The sequence below is a fragment of the Oncorhynchus mykiss genome, chromosome 21, assembly GCF_057628025.1.
Source record: "Oncorhynchus mykiss isolate SJ-2025 chromosome 21, ASM5762802v1, whole genome shotgun sequence".
Classification (NCBI taxonomy): domain Eukaryota; kingdom Metazoa; phylum Chordata; class Actinopteri; order Salmoniformes; family Salmonidae; genus Oncorhynchus; species Oncorhynchus mykiss.
Window position 1 is genome coordinate 11727465 of NC_143042.1, and position 13397 is coordinate 11740861.

Here is a 13397-nt window from a genome sequence, read left to right on the forward strand (position 1 = left end):
AGTTAATGCCCAAGGAGCAACAGCCTTATCACGCGCCCACACTGCCCCTTACTGTCCAGTCCCCACAATAGACTCAGTGTATTAGCTATGTGGTTACAGCAATCTGTTTTTAATAGACTCTCTCACTTTGGACATTGTGCAAATGTATCTGCCATTCAGCCAGTTCATCACAGGCTCGGGTTTCTCTCCCCTTGTGGCTTGGCATCTTTATAGAGGCGCTTATCAACTGATTTTTCTATTGGTTGTTGTCCAAGGAGAAGCTCTTGTGTGATTTTCTTGGAAAACGTAAGGAGATAACTGTGAGTAATGAGTAAACAACTGGCTCCATGAGGTGTGCTGACTGGTGGAAAGCACCTTGGCAGGTTTCCATCCTAGCATTTTCTCTGTTTATTTAAGAATTAATAATTAAAAGGGTAATCCGCAGTTGAAACAATAACAAAGCATAATCCCCGCCCCTGTTTCAGTAATACATTTAGCTGTGGGATTGGGCTGGAGAAATGTAACCACTCTCAAATTCATAGACAGAGCTATGGATGCAAGGACTGACCATCCATGATATAAAAATAACAGTTTTACTTTGTTTTGAGGCAATATAGTGTTTGTTTACATTACTTTGTTTACGAACATTGAGGTAATCAATACATTAATAAATCATTATTGTATAAGTCCAAAAATGGATGTAGCAACTGCAGATTGCCCCTTTAAGTGACTATAGTATCTGTGGTCAGCAGGCTCTGTTTTCTCTGTAGCCATCTTTGTATGGTTTTAATGTGCATCGTGCTGTTGTGTCAACACATACAGGAAACCCAGTGTTAGGCCTCGACGTACGGGGAATTCAAGCGTTTATTTCTCACAGAGTAAACCGTGAAATTAGGTGCATGTGCATCAGTGTGCACATACAGTACCTGTGTGCTTGCTTGCGTGCATTCGCGCATTCGTCTGTGCGTGTGTTCCCCTCAGACGTGCTCCAACCCACCCCTGAGCTGCCAGTCACCAGAGGCAGCAGGGCCATTATGTGTGTGAGTGTGTTCAGTGTGAAACTAGCTGTGAAGACGCGTGTGGCCCTCGGAGAGCCAACCTGACCCTGTGAGCCGTTTAGTCAAACTGCTTATCCTTCCATTTCAACACGCCATCTCATTTGTATTTCAGGGGAATGTCCACCTGCAGTATGATGGACCTTAGGGGTATGACACTCTCCACTTGATGACCTCATCAGTAAGAGACACATGTAACATAGCCTCCCTAGATCATCCCTTAGTCGTCACCGCTGGGTGGTGGTGCCTAATGGGAGTGGTGCCTTATGGGAGTTTTAAGTGTTATCCATCTGACAAATATTGTTTGACCTAACACACCCCAGGCTTTATTCCACAACGGGGAAAGTATGTTTACTTGGATCACAAAGTAGAAAGTAAAAAGCTTTTGGCTTGGTGAATCCCTCTTTCCCCTCCTTTCTTCGTAATGGTGTTTTTCAGGGGAACAGATGTGTTGACTGAGTCACATAAGGACTCTGCAGATGCTCTGGGTTGAGGAGTTGAAGCATTCGTGTCCTAGAGAATACATCACACACAGTAGGAGGGATATGACGTGGTGATCAATGTGTCCACATGAGGATTCATGTAGAGAGAGAGAGAGAAGATACAGGTAGAGAGACAGGGGGATACCTAGTCAGCTCTACAACTGAATGCCTTCAACTGAAATTAGTTTTCTGCACTTAACCCAAACCCTCTGAATCAGAAAGAGAGCGAGAGACAGATACAGTGACTTAGGAAAGTATTCAGACCCCTTGACTTTTTCCAAAAGTTGTTATGTTACAGCCTTATTCTAAAATGGATTAAATAAATAAAAATCCTCAGCAATCTACACAGAACACCCCCATAATAAAAAACAGAAATACCTTACTTACACAAGTATTCAGACCCGTTGCTATGAGACTCGAAATTAAGCTCAGGCGCGTACTGCCTCCATTGATCATCCTTGAGATGTTTCTACAACTTGATTGGAGTCCACCTGGGGTAAATTCAAGTGATTGGACATGATTTGGAAAGGCACACAACTGTCAATAAAAGGTCCCACAGTTGACAGTGCATGTCAGAGCAAAAACCAAGCCATGAGGTCGAAGGAATTGTCGCTAGAGCTCCGAGACAGGATTGCGTCGAGGCACAGATTTCCGTAGCATTGAAGGCCATCAACAACGCAGTGCCCTCTATCATTCTTAAATTAAAGTAGTTTTGAACCACCAAGACTCTTCCTAGAGCTGGCCACCTGGCCAGGGAGGTGACCAAGAACCTGATGGTCACTCTGGCAGAGCTGCAGAGTTACACTGTGGAGATGGGAGAAACTTCCAGAAGGACAACCATCTCTGCAGCACTCCACCAATTAGGCCTTTATGATAGAGTGGCCAGACGGAAGCCACTCCTCAGTAAAACGCTCATGACAGCCCGCTTGGAGTTTGCCAAAAGTCACCTAAAGGACTCTCAGACCATGAGAAACAAGATTGTCTGGTCTGATGAAACTAATATTGAACTCTTTGGCCTGAATGCCAAGTGTCACGTCTGGAAGAAACCTGGCACCATCCCTACGGTGAAACATGGTGATGTCAGCATCATGCGGTGGGGATGTTTTTCAGCGTCAGGGACTGGTAAGACTCGTCAGGATCGAAGAAAGATGAACGGAGCAAAGTACAGAGATCCTTGATGAAATCCTGCCCCAGAGCGCTCCGGTTCACCTTCCAACAGAACAACGACCCTAAACACACAGCCAAGACAACACAGGAGTGGCTTCAGGACAAGGCTCTGAATGTCCTTGAGTGGCCCAGCCAGAGCCCAGACTTTGAACCCGATCCAACATTTTTTTTTTATTTTGTATTATTCTTTATTATAACCTCACAAAATGTTCTAAAAACCTGTTTTTGCTTTGTCATTATGCGGTGTTGTGTGTAGATTGATTTGAACAAAAACACAATTTAATCATTTTTAGAATAAGGCTGTAAATTAACAAAATGTGGGAAAAGTCAAGGGGTCTGAATATTTTCCGAAGGTGCCGTATATCTTGGCATCACTGACAGACTTTACAGTTATGATCATGTTTTCTTCTATCTGGTAAATAGGCCTATGATTGATGCGTAATCAACTAAGGTACGCATATAGCTCTAGGCCTTTGCTTTTACTGTTCCTGATCCCACTGATATATATGTGGGAGACATAGTGTATGTCCATATTCACAAAGCTCAACTTCAGCCCGGCCTTCGTGATTCCCTCCCAATACAGCCGACTTGTAGTTTACCCAGGAAATCCTTGTCTGGTTAGGGTGCCAAGATTGCCCAGAGAAAGGTTATCTAGCAAACATCTGCTCTTTGTCCTGAACATTGGCTTTGGTTCTCCTGCAGTGTGTTCAGTCTCAATTCCAGACATGGAGTTCAGACTTGGAATCAGCAAGGAACCCTAAACACATCATGATTAGATAAGAGGCTTTCTCTTTATCACATTCAAGTAATTGCTTTACAGCTTTGCGGTGACTCTCAAGGACACTTCCGCATGCTGAATATACAGAACAGTAAATGTGTTAATTAATCCGGATCAGTATATGGCTTGAAGCGTGGAGTTCTGACCCAGTGACGGCTCCATAAATAAGTCCATGAGTCATTAACGCTGTCGATACTGCCTGATATGGAGCCATTTATCTAGAAATACCGAGAATCAAATCTCACTGTTACTCCTTACTAAACGCTGACTCACAGTAATAACAGGTTCTAGTGTTCATGACCCAACACTCACCATGCAGGGAACCTCTCATACATTTGCAGATGCAGCAATGGAAGAAGTGACCGCTGGCCCAGCGCTGGACACATGGCAGATGAACCTTGGTCCTCTCTGGGGCTGTAATGAGGAAGAGGGCCCATAGCGTGCTGGAAGAATATGAACCACAGGTTAATGTTGACAGAATCAATCAGAGCCTAAGTAGAGTTACCTAAGCCTGTCCCGCCCGGGTCCCCAGGTCATCCATTCACGTAATTAGCAAAGTACTATTCATCTACAGAGGGAGAGGGGCTTGGATACAGCTCCCTCAGCGCTCTGAGGCTGGGCCAATTAAATAGCTGTTATTAATACAGCCATGTACACACACACACACACACACACACACACAACCACACACACACACACACACCTCTGGGATTAGAGCACAGGGGTGGGCATCCCATCGTACATCCCCTGTGGATTGGGCCATATTGATCTGGCCTGAAGTCATCCCATTTAAAACATGAGGGACTCAATAGTTCGGTCACACTGTTAGAGTAATATAACCGATTGGTACTGTTAGGTCAGAGACCTGGGTGCAATTCATTTGTTGGACGTGGTAGTAAGAAAAGGAGCAGCATACTCAAAATATGCCTCTTCAATTGAGTGAAAGTGAATGGGAAGACTAGGGGGAAAGGATGGCTTGATTCAAAGCAAAAAAAGCTCCCAGCACACTGCGCTTTCATAGTGTCACTTGTTTATTTTGTGCCAACGTTTCGACCTCACACCCGTAGCTTGTGGTGGGAGAACAGTCTGTGAGTGTGAGGGTGTTCTTGTTTGTTTTCTATTTACCCAATATGTATGTCTTATTACCTTACCTTGCTCCCAGCCTTGCCTCATGTTGTCCACATGTGTTTCTAATCCAGCCTGGTGACTGCATGATGATGAGCATGTTTCTTACGATGCAGAGCTGGCCTTAACACTTCAGCAACCCTCCCTCAGAGAATGAGCTCATATCTGAACTTCCAACATCAAGAACCAAACAAGCAATCTGTAAGTGATTCCAGGATATGGTCAGGAAGATATTGCAATCAGCGGGCTATACGGAAAGTCTAAGATCGTCAAGATGTACTGGTAAGAGCGCTTTTGGAAATTGTGAAAAGCTGCAAGTTGTCTAGCGATTTACAGTATATCCACATACTGTATCATTAAATGAATGTGTATTTGATTGACAGCATTTTCTTATTGAACACCAGAAATTGTAGGACATTGTTATATGCAGTAAATAGCTATGTACTCCTTCTACTTGTTGTTGTCATACTTTACGGATGACATTTCAAAAAGCCTGGAATGAAAGGAAGGGGTTGGTTTAATTGGTCACTTATCTCTTCATTTAGCTGTATCTGCTTGTTCAGTTGCTTTCAGTGGAGGGTTTCTGGTTACTAAGCTATTTTTAAAATGCCCAGAATAAAACAGCTATAGGGCCTTTTTTCTTTCACTTATCTGAAATATGAGAGGAGGCAAAGGCAATGCCTTTCTAATTCAAAAAGTTAAGACTGGAATATGTTAAGCCTAATCTGAAAAGACTAAACAATGGATAGGCAAGAGAACTCACTTCCTGTTCAAAATGCAGACACCAATCAGAAGTAGTACTTCTGCAGAGAAACCTATCCACCCACCAATAATGCAGTTATTGATTAACATGTCTGAGGCGCTCTTTGCTGCTGATTGGTCTGGTCTGAGGGGACCTCCTGATTGAATTGTGGACCCAACATAAATAATGGTCTGCTGGCATAGACCAAAAGAGCTTCTGGAATGCAACTGGTAAGCGGAAATCAAGTGTCACTTTTCTCCTCTTTCCATTAATGCACTAGCTGCAGTTCCTTTTGACACGAGGAGGCGTGCCGTCCTAGCATAGCCTTCGCCTGTTAAAAAACCCATTCATCAACAAAAGTAACAATGAGGCTGATAGCAGGCCTTTAAAATGAATTAAACCTAATTGAATTCCACTGTGTTGATGACAGAATGCATTCAGTTCCTGATTTAGGGCTGTGATTGGTCATGCACGCCTGTTGACCCCTGACCCCAGGAAGCATATAAAACAGCAGGATATTTGCATAAGGCCAATTCATAAGTGCTGCGAGACAGTGGCCAATATCCCCTCCCCTCCCTTCTTTGTACTAGCCTGCCAGTCCACTCTAATCAGACAAATTTGTCTTTGTTTCTACCTAATTTATACAGCATGTGGAGGGAGGGACCACAATACACAGGGCCCCCTGCCTGCAGTTACTCATGGAGAATGAAGTCCCCAGGTAAAATGAAAATGTATAGCTTCATTGATCATGTGATTTCTAGATAAAACACTCTGTCCTTGGTGAAGGGAAAGCATGGTCAAAATGCAATTTCATTTGTTTTGATTAGGGAGTGGGTTACATTTTGACATGTTTGGCTAGATGTTAGAGGTTAAAAGCATTATTCCTGGTGACTGGCTTCTGTGCATCCATAGCAGTCTGTTGGTGTATGGAAATGGAAGGCAGTTGGAGTTGTAAGCTCTGGGATAGCCTGACCCTCGTTGATTTATGTTGCCTATCCTAAGAGGTTTACCTTATCTAATGCAGCGGTTTTTCTTGAACTTTGAACTTTCTATGAAACTCAAACAGCTTTGGTTGAGTTGAAAGTCAGGCTAAACTCAACATTTATTTATATATTTTGATTCATTTGCTATCTAGATAGACATTTCAAACAACGTTGAGGTTGTTCATCTGTGGGCCATTCAGGTCTCCATCCGTGTTGAAAGCTATTGTTTTTGGGGAATGTGCGGCGTTTACATGTTCCAAGATGGATTGCACTGTTTTTCCCTTGCTCTGAGACTTTGTGTACATTATACCTTATTGTTACCATTTACGTAGCGAAAGGCTTGGACTTCTACATACACAAACTGGGCTTAGACTTTGGGCTGCCAGACAGACCACTGACAGCTATTCTGTGTTGAATGAGTAGAGATGAACAGTGGAAGCAGACGTGGAGAGAATGCCTGATTCACTATTTCCTCAGTGGTCAAAAAAGGTAATTCCTATGATTGACACTTGGATTGTGACGGAGAGCATGACTCTTCCCAGTTGACATGATCTGCTCAGGGAAGAATGGCCCTAGATTACTGATTGGCATCCGCTGCTTTGAGCAGAACGACTACTGACCAATTCGCCACCGCCGTGAGCCGATTGAAGAAGGAATGTCCTGTTGAGAATTGTTCTACATTGACACACTCTGATAGAAAATTCCGGCAGACGATCCCAATGAACAGGTGAAGATCCTGGTGATGATCCACATGATCCAAGATGACAGTCAAATTACAGGAGTCTAGATGCAGAAGATAAAGCAGAACTAAAAACGCCCTAAAGGAACCTTCTGCCTTCACCCTCATGTTAAACTGTCAGCTACAGCCAAGTAGATTATGATGGATCGGTCTGTGTGGAATGTTGTTTTCTAAAGGTTCTCTAGGCTCTGATTGGTTCTCTAGTAACTCATCAGCATCTGTCTTTAAGGGTGTCAAAGTAATCAGAGGTATTATCAAAAGCTTTTGACCCGCCAACTAAATCATTAGCATATTGCTGATAGGAGAATTTAGTCTACATTGAGGTTAAAGCAACAATCCCCTTTACAAGATGGACAGCTGCTTTTAATACCAGATTTTCAGCTTCCAACTTACCGGGCGTGTCGGCACGAATACGGCTGCATTCTTTCTGAGGCTTCGGTTGTGTGTTTTTAACCTAGTATCCATCTATAACCTCTCTGAGTAGGAAGAGTTAACAAGTCCGCCACCTGTCAAAAGGAAGGTCAAACTACGTCCTGTGTGTTCACTTGTTTTCTGTCCCAGTAGAAACTGACTTCCAGACAGGAGTCGCGTTTTGTGCTCCATGTTAGATCCTGGGAACTGATACACTCTGGATTGAAGGAGAGTGTTTTCAGGTGTTATTCCTATTCCAGGAGTATGAGCTCAGCTGGCTGTTCTGATCTGTTCATACTGTGGTATTTTACCTCCTTTGGTCACTTGCTTTGATATTGTTTAAATTTTCCACCACAAAGGCAGTAGAACTCTCCATCAGTACTAGAACTCTTCATCAGTAGTGCTTGTTGGCTGATGGAAGATGAGGAGAAATAAATGAACACAATATCAGTGATGTGAAATGAGGGATGAAATGTAATCAAATCCAGTAGAAGGCAGAAGTCATTGTAATGAAATTGAATGGTGCTTTATGGGAGGGTAATGACCCATAACCATGTACTTGACAAGCATAGAGGAAGTTATAATAATGGAAGAGAATGAGAAGCACTGTACTATAGCTCTGGTCATGAGGTGAAACCTACTGTGGGATCTGCCTATCGGTCAGTCTTTCCGCTCTCTCGTCATTTGAATAACTTATTTAGTAGCTGGTAACATCCGCTGAGTAATGCTACACAGATGTCTGTGGCTTCTCAATGTGAATGGAGCACGTTGAGTAGCTGAAACATGGACAGAAGGAAATAGACTCGTCCATTCGCTATTATGAATCATTGGAGGAGGCAATTATTATAGTGTGCATGGGCCATTGGTCCTTTAAATTGGACCTTTTCCTGACAACTGTTCACATCATGACATAAGGTAACATACATCTATGGTACTAGACCCATTGTCACCCTCCCTCCAAAATCCATAAATCGAAATGATATGCCATAGATCCCTGGATAGGAAGGTCTGAAGTATCTCTGCTAGTAACTGTACCTGTAACTGTACCCTTTATCACAGACAGTGGCTAGACGAAACTATAGGAAGTGGTATACATTTTCTAACTCAACTCCAATACGCTTTTCCTATTGAAGTTAATGCCTGAGCTAGAGAGAGAGAACCTGCGATGGCACATATGATGTTATTGTACTGTACCCCTTGCTGAGGTGTCTAGCACTGTGACAGACAATATTGTTCAGTGGCAGGGGGTGAGAGGTGGGGTTCTCCATACAGTTCACTGTGCTGTATACCAGACCTGGGTTCAGATACTATTTGAAATCTTTCAAATTCTTTAAGCGCTTGCTCTAGCCTGCCTGGAGTGACAGATGGTCAGGGTTTGCACTGTTGCGACTACTCTATTGGCCAGGAAAGCTCATTCAAGCCCAGCGGAAGTATTTACAAATTATTTCAAGTAGTGTTTGAACCCAGGTGTGGTGTATACATGTCATAAACAACAGGAAGGCCTCATACAGAGCCAGTCTAGGTCACAGACAACAAACGGAGCAGTTGAGATTAAGGTTGACTTGTACAGTGCACTTTAGGGAAGGAAGGAGGAGAGAGTATAACCTTTGATAGATTATGGGATCAAACTCTGGCCCTTCCTGCGGGACTTTCTGGGAGCTGGTACGTATGAGACTGTGTTGGCAGAACTAATGGTGAGAAGCAGCGCTATTATTAGACACCTGATGATGTCTGCCTTTCCTCGCGCCCTGGCTGCCTTAGTCTTCATTGGGCGACCTCGAAGGTATGCGATTCATAATAGGATCAGGTATGGAGATATTATGAACAGTGTATGGGTTTGAATTTAGTTTGTGGGATTCATGTAGTCTGGGGTCAAACAGACGTTAGCCAGAAGCTAGTCGAGAAGCAATCGTTCATTTTGACACAGACTCGCTCTTATGAGTCTGTCTGGGTATTATGAGTCACTTAGTTAATTGAGTTCCTCCTCTCCTTTCTCTATAGGCTGTTATTTCTGGACCTTCCGTCCAGCCTCCACTGTGAGACCACAGGATGTCCTTTAGATATGGAAATGCCCCCGTTTATAGAAAGTCTCCCTCTGTTTCCCTTCTCAAATGCCAAGACATTCCACATTAGACTGGAGAAGTAGTCTCGGCTGCGCTGATTCTGCCAGAACTGCAACTGTACTACAGTAATGGAATTCTTCAACACGGTCTGAGGGGAACGCTTTAAAAGACGAGCGTCTGAGGAGATCTACCTCAAGCTGTTTCAACACCGACTGTGACTCCGGCTGAATTCCTCCTCTCTCTCTCTCTCTCTCTCTCTCTCTCTCTCTCTCACTCACTCTCCGTCCAGGGTAGCTACGGCCAGTCTATTAATCAGATCAGATTCCCCCCTCTCGCTGCCTGGTAGGTTATTACTGACCCCACTATTCACGTTTTCTGCTGTTGTTATTGCAGTCTTTCATGGCTAAGTGGCAGCGGCGGCCTCAACTATGTGCTGTGTGGACAGATGGAGGGAGAGATATGCAAAACCAGAGCAGCTGCACCAACAGAGAAAACAATATGTCCTTATTATACCTCTCGTAACACGCAAATCAATCCATCATTAGCTCGTTCAGGCATCCACCACTCACGCTCCTGCCTCGTTATCACGCCTGTCATTCCCATGGTAATTGAGGAGAGGGTTTGCAATAAGCTTCAGTCCGCTGATTAGGATGTCATGTGCAATTTGGGTAGTGTTTGTCAGCGATACATAGGCTGTCTGAAATGGCATGCTATTCCCTATACACTGAGTGTACAACACCACCTTCCTAATATTGAGTTTCACCCCCTTTTTGCCCTCAAATCAGCCTCAAGTTGTCGGGGAATGGACTCTACAAGGTGTCAAGTGTTCCACATGTTGACTTCAATGCAGTTGGGTCAAGTTGGCTTGGATGTCTTTTTGTCTTGCCCATTGCTCAACATCTCCAGACTTAAAAATCCTTCTTTAACCTGTCTCCTCCCCTTCATCTACACTGATTGAAGTGCATTTAACAAGCGACATCAATAAGGGATCATAGCTTTCACCAGTTGTTCCTAATGTTTTGAACACTCAGTGTATAGTGCACTACTTTTGACCAGAGCGCTATGGAGTGCTTGTACTCCAGCTGGTGGGGGTTCAATACCCATGTGTTGGATACACAGTGGGGGAGCAGGACAAGGTCAGCTCTCTGCCTGACATCTTTTATCATCTCCAATTAGTTGTTAATTGTAGCTAATTCGTTATAATATTCGTATGATAATGACATTCCACCTGTACTGTTTCACCAGACAGTACTCGCACAGTAGGAACCAATTGGAGGTTTCATTGGCTCAGTGGGTTAGAGCATGATGCTGGCAACACCAGGGTTGTGTGTTCAATTCCCGCACAGGCCACTGAATACAGCTCTATTTGTCACTTTCTCATCTGTTAAATGATGCGAAGCTCAAGGCAAATGTCCAAAGAACTTGATTTGTGTTAAGAATAAGACCAAACTTGAAGGGAGGAATATTCCATGCTCAGCCTGATAGATTGTCCATGTAGTCTCTGATGGGAGTTTTTGTTGTATTACACTATGAACTCTCTGGTATAGAATCACATACCATGAAAGCAGATGTGTGTGACGGAATATTTTGGCTTAGAGTGGAACCACCCGTAACCCTAGCCATCGCTCAATGTATTTAACTTTGGTGTGGCAACAAAAAACACGTGTGTGTGTGTGGCCGCTTGTGAAACAAAGATACAGTCATAAGTACAGGTGGACAGTCCAGATTGCGTGATGAATTCTATAAACTGAAAGATTTATTTATCCTCCCAACAAGATGTTTTTGGAAAACTCCAAATGAAGCATACCAATGTTTTATCATCTCTGACCTCTACACAGAGCGGACATGTTTTACATGACACCACAGAGAATGCATCCTGTTCTCAGTGTGAGAGAGTTGCAGCTACCTACATCGTTTACAGTGTCAGAGAGGGTTGTTATTCAGAAACGTTCAGGTTAATTTCCCTCCTCTCGTCCTTTAATAATGTATCTCAGTTCTGTATGTAATGTCATGAAGATAGTTGCAGCCCATCCCTCCTGTCTGAGGCTGACGTGCTCTCAGCTTCATCACAGCCATTAGTAATTTACTGCTCCTTCCTCCTCGCCTCTGTAGAGGGGCTAGTTAAAGAAGAGACCCGTCTGCCTCTATTCTCTCTGGGTGAAGAGAAGAGGCTTTACGGCCCTATGAAATGGTCTCTCCCACTCTGCTGCTCCGTATCCTGACAGTTTAATTGGAGAGGCATAAATCAGCCCATCTGTCAGAGAGAGGGGTAATTATTTTCCTGTGTCTCTGCTACCAGCTTTACCGCCCTCTCTTCCTCCCTTAAATAGACATGTAGGAGCACACCCACACGTAGTAGTAGTAAATACACACACACACACACACACACACTCAATTAAATTTGTCTTAATATTGTGCTGCAATGTATTTTAACCGATTTTCTCTGAGTTAGTTTCAGAAAACACATTTGGAATGCATTTTCCAAAGTTTATTGTATATTGAAAATGTATTGAACCAGAGCTCTCAAACTCTGTGAAAACTCAACCTCAAAGCTGTTCAAATGGAAAAGTGTAAATCCTGCTTGCTTGCCTTCACACACATACCTGGACTTGTCTAATGAGAAATGGTCATTTTTATATTATGTTGCAAAACGTTTGAAAATGACCCAGGACTCCAAGGACCCCTTCAAACATGAAGTGTGTTTGGTGGGTGTGTTTTTAGGTGACTCTGAAAGTGATATGGTCTCTGCATGGTATGGTTGCATGCTTCTGGTCTTCGAGAGGACATACCACTCTGACCATGAGCCATACGCTCCCAGAGGCAACCCTACTATAGTAGATCTCTCAGGGATGCACTAACCTGCCCTGTAAGTTATAATTTAGGCTTCTGGCAATACCTTAGTAAAGGCAACGGAATAATAGTGTTTTTTATATATATATATATATATTAGAATGGAGAGCCAGGCAATAAAAAAATCACACAAGTGGAGGAAATGAATAGTTTAGGAATATTTGTATGACTGCCATAGTAACTTCTGCCATAGTAACTTCCATAGGATATCAAATTATCATCAGAATTCAAATAATGTCTAACAACCTATTTTTAATATCTCAGCATTAAGAAAACATGTCCCACGACTAACTCAATATCTGGGCTATAACATTTTACGACACTACTATGAAATATTTAATTTGATGTTTTTGAAACTGTCTCCAGCCCATGTTAGATATGATTTTATTATTTGGAAACATTCAACAGGAATAATATTTAATATTGGGTTGGTGTGTAGCTTGTGAAGGAGGAAGGGTCTGTGTTGATTTTAATCTACTGCTGAAGGGCAATATGACTGAATGTGTTGTGAGTGGGAAGTGAGTGTCCCTAGGTAAACTGTTCAGGGCTCTGTTGGACATAAATGATTATTACTGGCTCAGTCTCTCTTATATTCTCCTGCTTTCTCCCTGGTTACCTCTGTCTTCCTTATGTGAGGTAGGAGTCCTCTGCCTGCCTATGTGAGGTAGGAGTCGCCTGCCTGCCTGCCTGCCTGCCTGCCTGCCTGCCTGCCTGCCTGCGTGAGGTAGGAGTCCTCTGCCTGCCTGCCTGCCTGCGTGAATTAGGAGTCCCCTGCCTGCCTGCCTGCCTGCCTGCCTGCCTGCCTGCCTGCCTGCCTGCCTGCGTGAGGTAGGAGTCCTCTGCCTGCCTGCCTGCCTGCCTGCCTGCCTGCCTGCCTGCCTGCCTGCCTGCCTGCCTGCCTGTGTGAGGTAGGAGTCCTCTGCCTGCCTGCCTGCCTGCCTGCCTGTGTGAGGTAGGAGTCCTCTGCCTGCCTGCCTGTGTGAGGTAGGAGTCCTCTGCCTGCCTGCCTGTGTGAGGTAGGAG